General features: G+C 41.3%; 1 protein-coding gene across 4 annotated transcripts in view; it reads right to left on the minus strand.

Annotated features, from left to right (window-relative positions):
* Positions 1–21,239, minus strand: part of PRKN (parkin RBR E3 ubiquitin protein ligase) — a 1,151,747-nt gene that overhangs the window by 565,922 nt on the left and 564,586 nt on the right. The window lies entirely within an intron of this gene.

Here is a 21,239-nt window from a genome sequence, read left to right on the forward strand (position 1 = left end):
ATATACATGGTCCATGACAAGGCCAGAGACCCTCTCCTTTTTATCACTGTAGTTTCAGAAATCAGAACAGTACTGGGCACACTGCAGGCTTCCTTATATATACACAATTAAATGAATGAACCAGTGAATAGCTGAACGGATGGATGGATGGATGGATGGATGGATGGATGGATGGATGAAATGTATACTGTTTATCAGCCAAGATCCAATGGGTGCAGGAAAGTGAGCATTTTTTAAAAAACAGATGTTAACTGTGCCTGGAAAACAATGTTGCTATTAGTCATTTCTCTATTCTTAATGACGGGCTGTAGCTTTAAAGAAATGTCATTTGTCTGAGAATACAATACAATTGTCATGTTGAAAAGGTGTGAGAGAAAAGATGTCTCATGGAAATTCAATAATCCCAGGTTAAACAAAGGCCATGAGGTTCATTCTTTCTTGCTAAGAATTTAGAGAAGTTATTCTTCAATAATAATAATATCAGTATTAATAATACCATTCACAAATGTAGTAGCACAGACATTTTAGGCAAGAAATCAAAACTATTAAAAAAAAACCCTCCCCATCCCACAGAATAATTTTATAGCTTGACACATGTTTCTTCAGCTAAGGATAGGAGATGTTTTGAGGATATGTTTCTCAAAACAAAAACAGATAATGAAAAAACAAACTTAATGGGCAAGAGTTTCTCAGAGTCTCCAAGTCTAAACTTAATAGCTACCACTTAAACTGTTGATGGCAGAATCATCAATTAAGTTTTATAGCAGAGCTGAGTAAGAAATCAATCAACAAAATATTAATAATCCATCTGCTCATCACAACAAATTCAGGCAGACAACATCATTACCTTAATGATATGATATTTGGAGGAAAGAGTATGGAAAATGGCTTGCATCTCCCAAAGGCAAGCAATATGGTTCCAAATAAATTTGAATTTATAGCTATCCTGAGTCATCTGTAATAACCTCATTCCGTAAACACTAAATTTTGAATACCTTTTAAAAAACAGAATCAGTATACGTTCAGAACAACCAGGTGCTCTGTTTACGTGACGTTCTGAGATAGCTGAATGAAAAGCTTTCCTGTACAACCTACTTTGCACATTATAGCTGTGGATGTATTTTCAGACGTCACTAGGGGAGTATTTATGAGACACCTCACACTTAAGCAAGATACTAAAATTTAAAAAAATGAAGCTCAACTGAAAAAATTACCAAGGGAAATGAGGTATAACTGAATTGTCTAAGACCAAAAAGCTGAGTTACTTTTGCCAATTTTAAGAGAAGTGGGAAAGCAGAACTATAAAGCTCATCATGAAAATCCCTATAAATTCTCCAGAGATGGAAGAAGTTCAGAAACAAGAGATACAAGGTGTGTCAGAAAGTTGTTCTCAACATAGTGACAAACACACACATCCTCGGAAATGATATGGGCTGGATCTTGGCTATCGGTCACTTCACATCCCCCGACTGCCCTCTCCCTTCCGCTCTCTGTCCCAGGAAGCTGCCCTAGGGCGGATAGCGGGGCTTCCTGGTGGCTTTGGTCAACCAGAAACTCCTGAAGAACCTGGAGAGGTGTTTACTTCTCAGCCCTCACTGAGCATAAAAGGCATGACTGAGGGGCGAAAACATAGCAATGTGCATGCTGTTTAGTGTTGACTTCGTACAACTATTTACCATAAAGCAGAAGTTGCATCAGGAACTTGACTAAAGCCTAGGGATTAATAAGCACCAAGTAGAAGCTGGTACGACTAAGACTGCCATGGGAAAACTCAGTTACTTTTATCAGTCTCCCTTGGATTTAAAATAAAATTCTATACGGAACACTTCCAATTTAAAGTAAAAGAAAATAGATTTTGGAATAGAAAAATAAATCTGAAGAACGTGTTACACAAGAAAATGATACCATGGCCTTCTATGAGTGTCAAGATACTGGCTTTATAATAGGAATGCTATTTACATAGCCTGACAATACGTGAAAGGAATTCTACCAGCAACGAAGAAGGAATATGACTACAGTAGAGAAAGGTTTAACTACCTTAGAGAACCAGAAAAAGTTGGATACCCTTAAAACAGTTCTGTGGATTTAGGAACAAAATAAACTTCAGAAGACGGACCATAAAGAAGCAAAGTGCTACGATGCCTAGACTCAGACTAGGAAGGCAAATGGAAATTTGGAAATAAAAATTGGAAAAATGGAAATCAAAGCGACTCACTCCCAGAAGAACAGCCATGAAGGACTGGCCACATTTCATAGGCTGGGGAAACGTACTTCTTTCCAGGAGTCTCCGCACCACTAGCCTTCAATAACTTACGGCAAAAGAGGAGGGAAAAGAATACTGTCAGTGTCCACGAGGAAGGAAAGCTGAACCAAGAACACCAAGTCAAAGGTGTTTTTTTTTAACCTCCATAATGCACAGTGAAGATAAAATTGCTCTTCGCCGACACAGCAGGGTGTGTGTGAAATGAAATAAGTCTTCTAGTCTATGACAAGGTGTATTTATAAAATGTTGTCTGTAAATTTAATTTCTACAAGCGAATTTCCAGTACAGTTGGATTTACTAATTACTGAAACCAACAAACAAGTAAATTTTGAAAAAAGCGGAAGGACATTTTGGAAACACGAGTAAGTGTCTCCATATGAGACTGGTGCAAATACAACCTCCCTGGCCTCCTGCTGGCACAGGCAGACCGTCCCAGAACTGCATGCTTGGCCAGCAGAACAAAACTCTGATTTATAAAGATGATGAAACTTTGGGCTAAAATCAAGTTTAAAGATTGGCTTGATATTTTGTCTATTTTACTTTGCTCTACAGTCCTGTGAATAATTGGCAGATGGCCACAAGAACCATCCCTGCTCTAACAGCTAGTATCTTGATAGCTGTGTTTATTTCAGAACTACATTTAAGAGGGTTGCTTTGGGCTAATAACCTCTCTTTAGATTAAATTTGTATTTTAAAGGATGAAACTCTGCCATTCGCAGCAACATGGATGGACCTACAGGATATTACGCTTAGTGGAGTAAGTCAGACTGGGAAGGACAAACACTGTATACCACTTACATGTGGAATCTAAAACATAAAACAAACGGATATATACAGCAACACAGAAATAGACTCACAGGTAGAGGAAACAAACTAGTGGTTACCAGCGGGAAAAGGGCGGGGGGAGGGGCAAGATACGGGTAAGGGATTCAGCTGAGGTATAAACTACTCCACAGAAAATAGACAAGCAACAAGGATATATTGCACAGCACAGGGAATTACAGCCATTAGCTTATAATAACTCTTAATGGAGTATAATCTGTAAAAATACTGAATTACTATGTTGTACATATAAAACCAATATAATATTGTAAACCAACTACACTTCAATAGGAAAAAAAATCTGTATTTTAAAAGTTTACAACAATGTGTACTCTAAACATAAGAAGTAACTAAAGGTGTACAAAGCTTTTTAAAATAGCAACCGTCAGATTACATTTTATTTCTACTTATCCAATTCTTGTTTTGACTAGTACTTTAATTGAGAAATGCCTCGAAACTTTCTTTTGGAGGAAACAGATGATAGAGATAGACAGATGGGCAGACAGACAAACACGGAAAGGCCACCTTACATTACACTGCACTACACTCTGTCATATTACGGTATCCCAAAAGCTTTAAATGTGTTGGTATTTTTATGTGTAGACTTTTCAACAAATCTATCAAGTGAGTACTATCACTTCACCATTTAACCTGACAGAGAGAAAAAGTGGTATGACTCCAGGCTTAGTCTGATGCCAAGGCCCTTATTTGCTTTTGCTTTTGGAATTTTAAAATTCTGAAGTAGTTTCAGATTTATAGAAAAGTCGCAAGAGCTGTACAAAGAACTCACATATTCTTCATCCAGGCTCCTGAGATGTTGGTATATTACCACATTTAGCTTTTCCCTCTCTCTAGACATACAATATATGCCATATAGAATTACATACACTTTATGTACACATAATTTTTTCTAAGTTATTTGAAAGTAAATCGCAAACATTATGTTCTTCTAACCTTAAATAATTCAGTTTGTATTTTCTGAGAATAATACAATTCGCTTACATAAACACTGTAGTTATCAGAATCAGGAATATTGATATAGCACTGCTATTTAATTTAAGAAACCTTACTCTTATTTGTAAAGTGTACAAACTGCATCCATAATGTTATTATCTGCTAAGTACTATTCTGGCCCAGACTTGGTCGTTCTGTCCTTTTAATCTCCTCTGATCTGGTACAGTTCTTCAGCCTGCCTTCTTTTTCATGACCCTTTCATTTTCTGTTGACTACGGGCCAGCTGTTGTGTGGAATGTCCTTCAGTTTGGGTTTGTCTGATGTTTCTTCTTATTAGGAGACACATGTCATCGACTTGGCCCAATAACTTAACTTTGATCATTTGGTTGAGGTGGTGTCTGCAAATGTCTCCACTGTTAAGTTACCATGTTTCCTTTTCTACCAGAAAACCCAGTAAATGTTTTCTGGGGAGACAAGCAAGGCTATTAAGGCTAACAGCAAATAGCCTGTCGTTAATCAAACTTCTGTTCACAAGCTTTAGCATCCACTATGATCTTTGCCTGAATCAATTACTATTATGATGGTTGCCAAATTGTGATTTTCTAAATGTACCATTTGTCCTACATCTGGCAGTTTACTGAGAGGAAGAATCCCTCTAGCCATTCATTTATTTATACATTTATTTGGTTGAACTTATATAGATGCACAGATTCCAGTTTTTCACTGGGTTAAAATCTGTTGATTGTAAATAATCATTTATTTTGAAGCTCAAATTCTCATAGGTTTAGCTGATGGAAGCCCTTCAAGGTGGACCTTGTGTCTTCTCAGCATGTCTCCATGGTTATGTGAATCCTTCCTTACTTTCTGGTGCAAGAAGATGTTCCAGGCACATATCGTACCTTCCCTGAAATCAACGCTGTCCCAGAATCAACCATTTCTCCTCGGAGCCCTGATGTTTTTAGTAGAGAAAGTGTTTAGAAGCCAAGACCTGAATGGTAGGTGTGCTCATTGCTACTGGGGTGCCACTGCTTCTGGATCCTCTCAGAAGACAATTACAATGGTTTTGACGTGATTTTTTGACTTCATGGTGGTGCTAAAACGATAGGATTACCTATACTTCAAATTTTGAAATTTGGTACTTTCCCAGGCTAGCAATAGGCAGTACACGGCTCTCTTGTGACACTGGGCAGTGGCAGTGAGCTGCAGCCCCCAGGCAGCCCCGCCATCACAAGGGTAAACAGCTACCATACGTACAACCACTCTGTCCCCAGACAACCATTCGGTTTTCTACTTTCAGTACAGTATTCAGTAAATTACAGGAGATACTCAACACTTTACAATAAAACAGGCTCAGTTAGATAATTATGCCCAAGTGTAGGTTAATGTTAGTGTCTGAGCAAGGTCAGGGTCGGTGTGGTAGGTTAGGTGTATTAAGCACATTTCTGACTTCCCATATCTTTAACTTACAATGGGTTTATAGGGACATAGCCCCATTATAAGTGGAAGAAGACCTGTGATTCCAATCAAGCATCCAAAAGTTGACTCCAGACATCACTCTCTCAATATTTCTTTTGTTTTCTTCTCTATCCTTTTTATTTCTCTCTTTAAAAAATATCATAAGACACTGCTGCGGTTCCAAAGGTCAGAACTATACAAGAGCACGTGTTCAGGGAGGCGTCACTCCGCTTGTCTCCGTGCACTCGGCCTCAGTGCTACCCTTGTGCCTGCCTTTCAGCTCTGACTCATCCCCACAGACAGTCAATTTCATTTGTTTCTGTAATAAAAATAATAATAAAAATAAGCAGACACAGGTATATGGTCTGATTTCTGAAGAGTTCGGATTGTGGTTAAAAACCTATGTGTGATTTTTCAGGCCTGATCACAAGCAGTTTTAGAGGCTTCGCCCGGCAGGCCTCACGGGGGAAGCTGCCCTCCCCACACTGGACCCGCACAGCCAGGGCAGCGCAGCCTCCCAGGGGCTTCCGGCCCAGCCCGGCTCCTTCTGTCTGAGGCCTTCAGCCAAGCCTCTCTTCAGGCTCCTCCACTGAGGTGTCCTTATGGGAGCAGGGCAGGGGGCTCCTGACTCAGTGTGCAATGCTCTTCCACTTCGTCTTGCTCCATCACCCCTCCCCGACCCAGAGTCCAGAAAACCCCACATCCGTGCTGAGCCACCCCGCTCTGAACCGGTGTGAGGCTCTCTGGTGGAAAGTGGAACAGGGTGGGTGGGTGCTTCCTTCGGTTTTAGACTCCTGCTTATATTCTCACAGGAAGTGATGAAAGCCTCAATTCTTTCATTTATGGCTTGTTGCTTTAACAGGCTAATCCCCATGTGACATCTCAGCTTCCTCTCAGCTCAAACAGCTTCCTGACAGTTTCCCCTTTAACACCAAGAGTAAAGCAATACAGATAATCTGTTGCATTTTGCTTTATTTCACCTAGTGATGTGTTCTGTAAATTCCTCCACACCACTGTGGAGAGATGGTTCTCATTCCTTTTTCCCAGCTGCGTAGCACTCCACCCAGTGGCGGGACTCTCACAGTTTTAGGCATTAGGTTGTTTTTACCATTTTCAACTATAAACAATTATCTTGTATATGTGCATTTTCATATTGTTGGAGGATAAGTTCCTCTTGTTGTAGAAAATTTGTATTTTTTAAACACATCATCTTGAGTAAACTTGCAGCACGATTTCCAGAAGAACCTTTGCCATCAATCCTTTAAAAAAAGTAGAAGCCAACTGTTCAAATTTATCATCAGGTGTTTCCTTTGGTGTACTAGAGGGCAAGGTCCTCCCACTGTGAGCTCTGAAATTTTATGCTAACTAATCATCCATCTGCCTCAGTGAAGAAAAGGAAGTCACACACCAAGTAGATCACTGGGCTTTACTCCTCCGGCGGGGACCGTCTTGAGATTATAGGATTGGTTTTTAATCAGCTGCAGTAACAAATGTTTGGGCTAAGGATGATGCTCAAATGCTTAAGAAAAACAGAAGTGTGCAAAACAAAAAGCAGAGCAGTGATTCCAGTTTTCAGTCAGAAGTGCCAAACCAGCTCCACTCACGGCTGCACTATTCTCCCCTTCAAGGTCCAGTTTCAGCTTTAGCCTAATTTCCAATAGAAATGGCATTTGTAAGCTGGAGACTGTCAGCTATGTTCTTATTTCAAGAAAAAAAGCATTACTCTTCTTCTTATTGCTCCACTATCACCTTTTACTGCTCACCCTTCTAGTCTGTGAAATAGAAGCAAATTGCAAGGTATTCTATAAGATTCAAGTGAGAAGAACCAGGGAGTTGTTCAGATATAAAGAACACAATATAGCAAAGTCCCTGGGTGAGAAAATAGTAAGCAGAGAACTTTCCAATCTCAGGACTGAAAGCAGGGACAGTTATATGTTACCATCAATACAGAAGGCTGAGGTCAGAAATCAAATGTAAATGACATATTCATGGAAAATGTCTCCTTGCAGGGTAGGATATTTCATTCTTAGAGACGGAAATCAATTTGTTTTCAATTGACTGAAGTTTGTTTACACAAAACAGAACCTTTGTACAATAGAGCATAAACTGACAGGATAAGTATTCATTCTGAGCCTCTAAAATGGAAAAGAACAGTTCACAACTGCCGTGGTGAAGGTCTCCCCCTGGCATTTCAGATTTACTGGTATTTTATGAAAGTCGGTTTTATGTTATAGGGCAATTCTCTGCCAGAGGAATAAAAGGTAGAACTAATTCTTGCTTGAAAAAAAAAAAAAAGAATCCATAGCAAAAGTGGCGTATCTGTCGCCTTCCCACTCGCCGTTCTGTAAGCTGCGCGAGTCCTTTACAGGGCACACACATGAAGCAGATTCAAGTCAGTAGCAGACTCATCAAAACACAGCCAGGTCAGGTAATCGGTGAGCTTTTTTCCACCGCCCACTTTCCATACACAAAGTGTGACTTCACTCAAAGCCCTCCAGACTGCCCCTTGGGAAAAGCACACCCTTTGACGTGGGTGAAATGTTCCACTTCTCTTCCTTCTGGTCCTGATCGGTACCAAGGGCACAGGACTGTCGAGCGCCCCTGCCTGGCCCACAACAACCTCCTTCATCTCCCATCACCAAGAACAGAGAAGGTTAATTTGATAACCAACATTTAGTTCATTAACTGGGCGGTGTTTATTTTAACTGGAAGTGGGGTATCAGACGGTCAAGCAACTGACCCAGGAGCACTCCCCTTGTGGCCCAAGCCTGCTGGTCACTGAGTGATAAAGACCTTGAGGTCACAACTTTCTTTTAGTGGGCACAAGATGGTCCTGTTTGGCCTCAAGCCTAACTGGGCCATGTGGTCCAAACTCGCCTTCTCTAAGGAGATATACATGGAGCTTGGGGCACAGGCCTGGCTAATAATAAAGCAGTTCTTTTCTTATTTCATGGAGTCGCTGCTATGTATGGTTGCCCAAGGAATGTGCGGTAATGAGAGGGGATGGGCAGGACTGGTGTATACCAAACACACCAAAACCCAGCTGCCAAAACCCTCAGAGGCTCTACTATCAAATCTGCATATTTCCACTCAATTTAGACTGCACAGACCTGACTCAAACTTACACCTCCCATACAAGCTTGCTTAAATTGTTCCATTACTCATAAACAATTTGTCTTGAATATTTAAAATCATACCATACAGATTAATCTTTTGTGTCTGATATTTTTAAACTCATTTTGTTATTTTGTTAAACCTTAAGAAAAAGCAAAATACCTTTTGTAAATAATTGTTTACAGAACTTTTATATGGAGATTAATTTTATGGAGTTGGCGCTACATCGCAGTTAAGAGTCTATTCTTCACAGTCACCAAAACTGGTTTGAAACCCACCTCTAAGGAATTACTGACATTAGATGGCTGCTAACCTAGGCGTAGTTTCCTCGTCTGTAAAACGAGGCAACAGAGTCACACGGGGTTTCTGCTCGGATTAAATGTGATAATGTGTAGAGAGCACATGACGTGGTCCCTGACACGATCAGTGCCCAGTTGATAGTATCCATCACTGTCATGTCATGAACATTGTGAAAAAAAAGTCGAATTCAGACCAAATGATAGAAAAATCACTATCTTCAACACAAAACTAAAAATTAAAAAAAAAATTAAAACTATTGTAAGAGAGTTTTTGAAAACCCAAGGCTGGTTTTAGCAACTGACATGAGGACTTTTCACTAGGAACACAGTGTTTCTCAGCAGAGGCTCACTAGCACTGGCTTTTGTAGCTAATTAATTCAGATATTGTCTCCATCACGTTAAAAGATCCCTTTGAGAAAATAAAATCCATCATTTTCTGAAGCTTCGCCTGTCACAGCGAGAGACGCCAGGCTTTTACATTTCATAGTCAACCTTTTCAGTCACTTAGCGTTTCTTTCTCTTTTTCACTTCCTAGAAGACAAGCTGCATTCATCTCACAAGAAAGCAACGCCAGCGTGGACGAGCAAGCCCCGGGGGAGGGCTGCTGCTGTCGGTACCCTGTGCGGGCGCCGGCTGCCTTGCAGCAAGCACACAGACCTGGTGGGAGAAGCCTGTAAGGCGCCGAGGAACAGAGGCTGCAGCAACTCCCAGAGGGAGGCAAAGCACGGAGTCTCGCGGCTCAACAGCAAGCTGAAAACAAATGTCCCAGTGCTAAGATTTTACTCCTTGGAAACGTGGTTAAACGAAGATTAATTTACACTAACGGTGAGGAAAGCCGTTTCTGCATTAGTTGAAGAGTCTGAATTACAAAATATTTTAAGAGAAAAGCACTTTTATTACTCCTGATTCTTTATGGTAATACAAATTAAGCTCCTACAATATTGACAGATGTCTCTTAGGGCCTGCTTTAAAAAAGCACCATGAATATCTATCTACAGTTACTACGAATTATAACATGCAAATGGATTATTTCAAGGTGATTTATAAATTTGCTCAACTTTTCACAATTGTCTCTAATATTTCTTATGTACTTAGAACACTTTTCCCCCCAAAAGCCTTTTACTGAGTATAGCTTTATGTCATTAATTAAATCCTAAGAGAGTGGGTTCTACAATAATGAGATTATTAGAGCAGGCAGAGAGCTAGATATGAGCACAGAAAGGGGGGCCTGAGCCAAATGGCAGGAAACCACACATCTTGTGAGCAACAGGGGTCCCTGGGCAGACAGACAAAAGCAGGAACCTCCAGATTGACAGCAAATCACACATTTTGGGGTGACAAGGGTTCTGGAGGGTGACAAAGAAAGGTGGGAAAAGGCAGGACTCTCCAGTGTCTGACTGCAACCTGTTGCTCATTCTGCCCTCATTACAATAAAATTAGCCTTGCAGCTTAGGCTTCTCATCATGCACCGATGCCACAAGACTCTTCATGCAGACTAAATAAGGACAAAAATTCCTCCTCCCTTCGGGAAGGTGGAGCTGGGTTGAAAGTCAGGGAATACGACCCCAAACCCCTCCCTCCCCAGTGAATATTCCGCCCATTTATTTTCACACCCCAGGTAACCAACCTGCCAAAGAAACTCAGTGCAGCTGCTCACCTGAGCCTCCCCTGGAAAGCGTACCGTCTATAGCTTAATAAATCCTCGCTCTGTTTTCTTGCCCTCCATGTCTCTTCTCTGAATTCTTTCTGCGAGGAGACAAGAACCTAATCACCGACAGCAAGAGAACTACACAAAAACGTCACGATTATCTGAAACCCTAAGGTAAACGTGCAATCTGCAGTACTGCATTTGGCAAGGCCCCGCCTTTATCTGATCACTTCCCCGTAACTTAGCTTTGATGCGCCACCTGAACGTCACAGCTCTCCTGGACGTTTACATGGCTACACAGGATTCCACGCTTCCCTCTTACACACTCTGGTGGTCGGCCACACTTGGCTTGTTCACTGGCTCACACGACATTTCAGGATGAGCTACCAAGATATTTTTTCTCTGCTATCAGAATCATAATCATAAGGGTTAAAATTCTATTACTAAATTTGTGCTTTGTAGAGAAAAGATGAGCTACATGGAAAATCAAGTTTATTCATCACAAGCTTCGGCGTTAGGACTTGGCCTCGCTCTCTTCCTCATTCTCCCTCCCTTTGGGCCCTGGGAGACTGTGCAATAAGTAGGTAGAAACTGCTCTAGCTGTTAGCGTGTCATTAGAATCACCAGAACCATGTAAGGCACAGGCTAAGGTGCTTAAAGGGTACTTCGATGGGTACCCAAGTGTTTCCAGCTCTCGCATGCCTCGGCGCATCCACAAAGCGCTAAGAGATGGATTGAAAGGTGCAGTTCAAAACAAGCCTCCCAGAAGTCGGCTCGCCTCCGATCACTGAAATGATCTACTGCAACGCCTCCGCCGGAACGCTGCGGCTTCTCGTGCTGACGGGCAATTGAGCTGCGGGGCGGCGACAGGACAGAGCCGCGGAGCGCTTCCCAACCTTTTAAGACCCGGCACGCCAAGGAGCGCTCAGGAGGTCTCTGTCGACACTCCGTCGTTAGCACGACAGGCCGCAGCAAGCTTTTACCCGTGATCCCACATGTGCCAGAGAATGTTACATATTAAAAACTGCAAAGAGGTTTTGCTCGGCTTTGGTCCAATACCAGCTGCCTCTGTAAGTTCCTTTACGCGTGCAACCTGTGCTGCCGATGACAGAGGCCGCACGTCCCCTGTGGAGGGCGGTGTTCCTGCAGGACGCATCACAGGCTTTGGTCTCTGAGCCCTGCAACCTATCAGCCACTGGGTGCGCTTGTGATTCGCAGTTAACAAGGAGGAAATGCAGGTACCGCATGGGTAGAATTTCAACAAACAGTGACACAATGTTAAATGACTAATGAATTCAAAAGAAAAGGAATAGATAAAACAAAGGAAAACACGAACTAAATCTTAATAAGAACAAAATCCTATTTTTTAATCAGTGTTTTTCTAGATACTCTTGTATTGGATGAAGATATTTCATTTGGACATCACAGGGTGGTTGGAGAAGTTGGAGGTAGCTGATAATCTAAACAGACATTTCTCTGGTTATGTTACAATTTGAAAGAATTTGATGAGGGAAAGATACACCTAAGTCAATGAAGAAAGTCAGGCTGACCAAAATCTAATTACAGGAGAAAAGCTTTTTAAAAATCTTAAATTTGGAAATTGGGGAATAAAACCGTTTAGTGTATGGTACAATTATGAAAATGGAATGATCTTTCTCAAATCATTCAAATGTAGAATTAATAAAGACTCTCCATATTGCTATATTTCAACATTTGGAAATGCTGTGACTAATAGGAGCAGTTTTCCTTGAATTCTCTGTTAAAACGTATTCTGTAAGTGTTGTAATTGATAAGAAAGCTGTGTGGCTCAACCACACCAACTCCATGTTCGTCAGCAACATCTGAAGCCGCAGTCCTACCCTCCCCCTTTCTGCAGGACTGAGCTTTAGCTGCTCACGAGGACTGCACCCACGCCAGCTAAGTCCCCATCAGCCTTGACCTCTGCCTTCATCTGATTTGAAAAGTGGATGCAGATGGTTAATGGTAATGAGACCCCAGGGGAAGGAAAGACCCGGGTCCCGACAGAGGAGCTTCCCCCGGCAGTCAGGTTCTGTTTTGTGGCTGTGGCCCCTCTGAATCCCTCTGTTCCCCTTTCAGCAGCCTCTGGTTCTTTGTCTGTCTGATCCTTCCTGACTACGTGTAAGTTACCTTCCATAAACTTCATAATTGCACTTCATGGAGTTGCTTTTTTCATTTTTCAGTCTTAAAGTTCCTTCTCAGTGTAGAGGATATTATTCAATATCTCTGCTTCCCAACAAAAGCAAATAATTAAACTGTCATATTGAAACCACACTTACATAAGTGATTAAAAAGCAGATGCATTTAACAAAGGCTTTAGAATAATTGCTTCGGCACACATTTGAGGTAATGCAGTGCCCACTTTGAGTAGATGCCTTCTGAGGGCCAGAACTTTTTTCCTTTCATGCCCTGTGGCGCCCTGGCAGTCCCACAAATGTTTTTTAGTCTCAGGAATTTTCAGAACTGTACAGATTTATTTTCTAAATTCTAGTGACTCTGGTGCAGTCCCTGAGAATGAATTTTGAATTCATTAAAGTCCTGAAGCATTTGCAACAAAAGATAAATCAATCATATTATATATGAGTGAGTGAACTGTGAGCATCTCAGAGACGTCCAGCATCCCATTCATTTTTTAACCTTAAATGTACACTCATTAAAAGCTTTTCTCAAACTTTGAAATATATTCAGTACATATTTTATTTTTATGATCTATGTGTATATTTGTCTGTATTATGTAATTTATAGAGTATATACTTATTCATTATGTATTATTTATAAATCATTTCATAAGACAAAAATACTGTCACTTCACATCAAATCTGCACAATTATTTTGTCCTCTCCTTTCCCGTGTAGTACAGAAAGTGACTCATCTTAGCAGTGTCACATCTCCCCCATGAAGTCCGTCCAGCCCATTCCATCTTCTTAGTGACCGCCTTCTATTGTTTATCCTTTCCATCATGGTCGCACTTTTAAGGTGCTCTCATTGGTGAATCTTACGATCTGCCTGTAGCCAATATGCCTGGACTATGTTTAATGTGTCTCATAAACACAGGAGCAAAAGGTCAGGCTTGGGGGCAGGCAGCTGAGGGAACCGGGATACAGCTGACCTCTCTCCGTCTTGGGGCAAGTGCTAACACTCTGTCTTGCTGGGGAAGACATGCGCTACCTCTGTCCCAAGAAAATCACTTATCAGCATAGCCAGAGGCAGAATCATTCCACAGGCTGGGAAGCCAGAGGCCTGAGCTCCTGCAGCTCTCATTACCCAGTGAGTTGCTGTGAGATACACCGAGGCCTTGGCTCTTTGTAGATGCCCGCTCCCTCTGCTCTGCGCGGACAGAGTGCCTGGCTCCCAAGCTCGTGTACCTGACTGCACTTGTGACAACTGAGAAGCAATCTGGCTTTCCTTAAGATGGAGAGGCACAAACGCCGTGTCTTCCAGGGACGCTGCAATTATGCACTCATCCTTCTCACTTAATCCAGGCAAATGAAACCATTTCAGTTCTGCATAAACTCTCCTGGAAAGAACCAGAATTGGGGTACTTCAGTTTCCCTTGGCCGTGCGAGAGCGCACGTCCAGCAGTCTGTGCACAGGCCATATGGAAGACTCCTCATGCTTTAAGATGTGTTAACTTTCACCTACTTTAAATTTCCTAAGGGGGATGTTTTTGCTGTAAATACTCTAAAACTGTCTTAACCAAGATGCTCTGAAGCAATATTGCTTAGAAAAATACTTCTATTAAGGAAAGTGGAGTTTCACGGCCGTCATGTCAATGTGTACTTATCTGCTCATTTCTTGTCCCTTTTCACAGGTATATGAAGATTTCTTAAGATAAGTTAAATAGTAATGACTGAAAGAAATTGACCTATTGTATGTTCCCCAACTACATACATTCAAGAAATCTTGGAAATTGTCCGACCATGTGGAAAGCAAGTGATCGACGTGTTGCTGGCAGTCAGGACTGAGCTGCCAGCGCTGCGCTGCTGAGAGCTTCCCTTCCCTGTGATAATGACGGCAGAAATAGCGTTTGCCAGGTGTTCTCTGTGGGTAGGAGACTGTACTTCAAGTATTTCCTCATCTAATCATTATAACAGATCTATAAGCTACCATTCTGAATCCCTATTTTAGAGGCGAAGATAGTATAATAGACAGAAAAACCATTCTGCCCCCTGTCATAGCTAAGTTATGGAGCTGGGATTCAAACCCACACTTGTGACTTCCAAGCCCTCATTCTTAACCACTGTAAACCCACTCTCCCCACCCCGTTTCGATCAGTTGTGTTTCAAGACTTTTAATATTATTCTTTCTTGGTCACTAAACTGACTACATTTTCAGTCTCCTCACTTAATGTGAATTCATTTTAAGATTCCTGTGTTTTGGATAATGTAATCTATATATAATTTAACTGCTGTATTAATTTGAAATGTTTCAATGTTTATAATCACAGAACATCCTAAATTGATGCTCTGCAACATCCCCAGAAAGTCACCATTTTTAAGGTTCCCCCGGTTATTTTTCCTGCCAGAGAATTGTTCTCATTTCCATTCAGTTGCTTCCGGCTGGCATGACAAACCTCTGTATATTCTTGTGAATAAAACGGTCCTCAGGCATAAGCAGAAGAAATAAGGGATACCTTCTCCTGTGTTGTTAACTAAAGAAAAAGAAATATGGGCAATGTCTTTGAGAGTAAGTTCATGTTATTTCCTCTGTTAAGCCTTGCTGACCTCGGGTAAAGTCAAGCATTGCCAATTTGGAGTTTGCAGTATATCCTATGATAACACTGTATATTCTTATACCCCATAATATTTTTTTATAAGTCTTTCTTCCTCCCAAGACAGTAACTGCTTGAAAGGGGAAGTGTGGTGTGTTTACTTCTGTTTCCCAGACTTTGGCACGGTTCCTGATGTAGACAAGAGGCTATGGTTGTGGAAGAAAGAAATGGAGAGATGGGCAGACAGAGGGAGGGAGAGAGGAGGGAGCTGGGGAAAAAAGGAGGAAAAGAAGGAAGAAGAGATGAATGCCATTAACTGGCTGTGTGATTTATATACATACTAAATACTCTTTTCTATAATTTACCATATTGCTAGAGTAAAAGAGCAACCCGTTGTCACCCTAAATAACTCCCCTGACCCAGATTCCAAAGAAAAGAAAGAGAAAGAGTGGGCAACGCCAGGATCTTGGTGCTGTGACTCTTCCCAGGAGAATGCTGTAAGGCTTCGATGACGCTTGTTTAGAAAAGCCAGGCGTTACAAAGTTTGGTTCTTTGTTGATGTGTTTTAGCTAAAACATGGCTCTAAAGTGTGTGTGTGTGTGTGTGTGTGTGTGTGTGTGTGTGTTTTAACCTGATGGGTGGAGGCTATCAGATTAAACTGCTACTTAAACACTGCAATCAGTTTTACAATATGAAAACTTGGATTCCTCTTTGGAGAGAGTATTTCAGTGTTTGGAGTAAACCATCTAAATGGACATTTTAGTTAAAATATGAAAGCAGGGCCCCTGCTCTGAAACGGAGAGGTTGGGGGCACTGGGGAGGGAGACAGGCTGCAGGCTGCATCTTGGAAGATGGAAGGAAGCCCTGGGCTGTAGGTGCGGTGTGTCCCTGTGGAGAGCTCATGGGAACTTCTCGGCATGGAAAGCTTCCCCTGGGAAAGGATCTGCTTCCTTGGAGAGATTCTGTCACTCTAGGTCTCTGGGTATAACCTGCAGCTGTGGACGGAAAGGCTGCTCTCCCAGCGCTCTGCTGCCGGAACACCAGCTTTGGGGCACCAGGAGCTGGCGCCCGATCTGGGCGCTGCCGTCGTCCCAAGACGGGCTCCGGTGAAGTTAAGAGGGTGGATTCTTTGCCAGCTTCAGGTTGACAGTGGACAGGGGACATTAACCAGGAAACCAGCTGGGAAAAGAACATGGCAGAGGCGACGTGGAAACTGAAGAAAAGATGGTGGTTTGACAGCACATGCGATTTGCTCTTCAGGGAGCCCCAGAAATAATTACCACGGTGACGTTTACAATAACGTTTAGAATGCTAGGATTTAATATGCCAGAAATTCAGCTGGAACAGACTTTCACCACTGTTAATTTTGGCACCAATCATCAGAATGACTGCATTTACACCCAAAGATGAGCAGAATCTGGGGCACACGAGTTACGTGCCCGTCTGCTGGTTATCAAGGCAGCCTGAGTTTCAGAATCACCTGGGGAGCCTTCCCCAAACCACTCCCCTCTTCCTGCCCCGCCCAAGAACTCTGGTGGAAATTGAGTCTCTGGGTCTGGCCTTTTGTTCTTTTTAACTTTCCAGGTAATTCTGTCTCATAGACAGTTTTGCGGAAAACTGGGTAAAATTTTGCAGAAATAGATGGAAACAAGTAGCATCAAACATTTCAGACGAAGGACTTCCCCCCGTTATGGTCTGTCTCTCCAGCTTGCTGGTGAGGTGAGCCCCTGAAGGGAAGGTCTGGCCTCCCTGCACGTCCACAGGAGGTAACCTGACACGGGTGGGGAACCTGGTGAACACGCGCCCTGGCAAACTCTCCGCGAGCTGCGGCATCTCCTGCTCGGTGTTGCTGTCTGCTCCCGCGCATCAGACGCTCTTAATCCACGGCAGCAAGCTGCACTCTGACGACCAAGTTGTTGATGAGAATGGAGTGGCTCCTTTCCAGTCATGCTTTTGCATCACCTTTTATTCTCAGTCTTGACTTTGGCCAACATGCTTTTTGTTCCCGCTAAATGACATACCATCTTTGTACTTTAATAGTTGTCCAGAGTTCTTTAATGCCATTTATTTATTTTTGTCTTGGATAATGTTAGTAACTCCTTGCAAGTATGTACCACAGTCTAAAACTGCATCAATTCTATCATCTCAGTAATTCATAAAAATTGCAAATGCTAGTCCCATTTGCTCACCACTGAGGGGCTAGATTAAAAGCTGAGGTCACTGTCACTTTCTGGCTGTCTCATGTAAGCAAATTGTGAATGTTAAGGAAGGAAGAGAAGGGATGTTCAATAGAGATTAAATCTGTAAAGACAAAAGCAATGTGACCATCTGCCTTGCTCCTGCAAGGCTGGGCATCCTCACTCACAGGGCCCCAAGGGCAGCACCTCACCAACCCCTGTATTTCCTCCCCCATCTGTCGTTCCCCACCTCCAGGATGTCCCTGTTCTATTCTTAGCCTGATCTTCATATCAGACCACCAAGTATCACCAGTAAATGTTCTGAACTAAGTTCCAGGTCAGCCCATGCTCATTGACTAGGAACCTAGGTGCAGTTGCTCAAACAGCTCACACCCTTTCTGTTGTATATTTTTCCCTGAATTCCTGGAACTTTCCCAGCGTAGCTGCCTAAAATCTTTTATACTCCCCTAACATTAATAATACCTTTTTCTTCCCATCCCTTGACAAATGATCTCATGTCTGCATTATGAAATGCTCCTGGTTATCTGAACATCTCCATTTAAGAAATCACTTCTAGGAATTTGATGTGCTCTGCACATAAAACAGCCCCAATTACTGGAAACATCTCAGAAGCTGCTATTATTCACGTTTGCCTCCTGCTCTCAGGGGCCAGTCCTTACTGTCACTGTCATAGGGCTCAGAGATTCTCATCTTTGCTCCTTTGCTAAACCCCCATCCTTCCTGGAATCAAGTCTTCCTTTGGCCCCTAAACACGTACAAGCATTCTTCCATCCTTTAGAGTCCAAGTCACGTCCTACATCTGTCATAATCCTTCCTTGTTCCAGTGTCCTGTGAAACACTATGGACAGGACCACACTGAGCACTCCACTGTGGGCCATCCTCCAGTCAGTGACAGGCAATGGACGGAGACTTTCTGAGCTCTCTGGCAACAGTGGGGGGTGTTGCCTCTCTGAACATTCAAGAGAGAGAGGTTTCCTCATTCTTCCTTTGAAACAAGCTCAATGATCATACATAGACACATAGGAAGACCTCTCCATAACATTCCTAATTTAGACTGTAATATGGGAAAAGCTTGACCCAATTTCTTTGAGCTCCTGACTTTTCCCTAATCTGAGCCCCCGGTTCATTTTTGACTTAGAGAAATTTTTGCTCAGTCACTTTGCTTCTTTCTTTCCAGACACTGTCCCCTGGATCATGTATCCCATTTGTCCTGAGTTTCTCCCCTCCATCACTCTTCTCAGTGCTTGAGAAGCCAAAGATGGAGACAAGTGCTGACCACAGATCACATCTGAGCACAGCAGGTCTAGGACATCAAGGTTACATTTCAGAAACCTGACCTGCTTTCATCCTTCTGAAGCATCTCTCTTCATGTAAGACATTTATTAATACTTTCAGTTAAACACTTGTTGGCATAGGAGAACAGGAAATTGGAAGGGAAACATTTTACTTCACACAGATACCTGTTATTAAATTTTTTAAAAATAGGCTAGATAGGTGGTACTAAGTAATATACAAAATTGGTAGAATATTATAATTTATGATCTGCACTGCACAATGTGTACTTTATTTTATACTGGTGAACCTTAATTATCTTATAACTCATATGTTTCTTTTTTCCTTAGAAAAAATATAGGTCACTGATATTTAAAGTTTACAGGACTCTTGAAGATCGATCTAGCCTCAACACTTTCTCTCACAAGGGAGTATTTAGGGGAAGGGAATGGAAAGTCAGATTTCTGAGTTCTGATCATTCTCACTGGCTCTCTTGCAATTAAAAGATGATTTCAATTGATAAACTTTGACTTAGAAGCATGTCCCTCTTAATAATTGATCAGATGATGACTTTGCAGTTTTTGGAAATCTGTATCAGTTATTATCAATTGAAACTGTGCTGTTCACTCATTTGACTATATATAATATTGTATGTTTTTCTATCTTTTCTACTTTGTTTACCTATTTATTGCTATAATGTAGAATTATGCCTAAAACTTAGTGAATATTTGTTGAATGCATGAGTCAATATGGTCAACATAAATATATATAGGTAATATATATATACATATATATATATACACACACACATATATACACACACACACATATATATATGGTCAATATAAATTACATCTTTCTTTTAACTCTGATCTAGTCCTACAATAGTATGCCACATGAAAACTGCTCTTGGTGTAACTAACACTAACTAAATTAATTGACACAGTTCAGCATAAACAATGCTTGAGGATATAGCATCATAGTTTTTGAGAATTATGAAAAAGAGGAGAGCAACATGTATAATATATTTTTTAAAGCTTTACACATTATTAGCCTCTCCCAGATTGTTATAAGAATGAATAATAAAAATAGTCAAAGTTTACAGTGTGTGTGTTACATGTCCAGTCTTATATTATTTGCTTTATATGTATATATATCACCTGAAATGATGCTAAAAACAACCCTCATGGCAGATACTGTTATCATTTCCTAGGCTGAGAAAGAAGGACTACATCGAGTTATATGTGCTGTTTATATATTTTGGATATTAGCCTTTTACCAGTCATATTATTTACAAATATTTTTTACTGTTCAGTAGGTTGTCTTTTTGATGGTTTCCCTTGCTGTGCAGAAGCTTTTAGAGTTAATTGGGTTCCATTTGTTTATTTTTGCTTTTGTTTCCTTTGCCTTAGGAGGTAGATCCAAAAAAATATTGGTATGATTTATGTCAAGGAGTGTTCTGCCTATATTGTCTTCTAGGATTTTCATGGTTTCCAGTCTTACATTTAGATATTTAATCCATTTTAAGTTTATTTTTGTATATGGTGTGAGAAAATGTTCTAAGCTCATTCTTACTTGCAGCTGCCCAGTTTTCCCAGAACTACTTAGTGAAGAGACTGTCTTTTCCTCATTGCATGTTATCGCCTCCTTTGTCATAGATTAATTGACTATAGGTGCATGGGTTTATTTCTGGGGGGTCTATTCTGTTCCACTGATCTGTGTGTCTGTTTTTTTGCTAATAGCATCATACTGTTTTGATAACTATAGTTTTGGAGTATAGTCTGAAGTTAGAGCGTATGATACCTCCAGCTCTATTTTAGTTCCTCAAGATTGCTTGGCTATTTGGGGTCTTGTTCTAGTTCTGTGAAAAATGCTATTGTTACTTGGATAGAGATAGAATTAAGTCTGTAGATTTCCTTGGGTAGTATGGCCATTTTAACAACCTGATTTTAAAAAATGGGCACTTTTCCAGTGTCTATTGGAAAAACATACAGATAACTGACAGGCATATGAAAAGATGCTCAACGTCATTAATCATCAGAGAAATGCAAAGCAAAACCCCAATGAGATATCACCTCACACCTGTTAGAATGGTCATCATCAAAAAGACTACAAATAACAAATGTTGGCAAGGATGTGGAGAAAATGGAATCCTTGTTCACTGTTGGTGGGAATGTAAATTGATGCAGCCACTACAGAAAATAGTATTGAAGTTCCTCAAAAAACTAAAAAATAGAAGTACCGTATGATCCAGCCATTCCATTGCTGGCTATATATAGCAAGAAAATGAAAATATTAAGTAAAAAAGATACATGCACCCCACTGTTCACAGCAGCATTATTTATAACAGCCAAAATATGGAAGCAACCAAGTATGTCCATCAACAGATGAGTGGATAAAAAAGATAAGAGATAAATGTATGTACACACACAGACAAACACACAGACACACACACACACACACAGACAATGGAATACTTTCCAGC

The sequence above is a fragment of the Vicugna pacos genome, chromosome 8 (genome assembly GCF_048564905.1).
Source record: "Vicugna pacos chromosome 8, VicPac4, whole genome shotgun sequence".
Taxonomy (NCBI): domain Eukaryota; kingdom Metazoa; phylum Chordata; class Mammalia; order Artiodactyla; family Camelidae; genus Vicugna; species Vicugna pacos.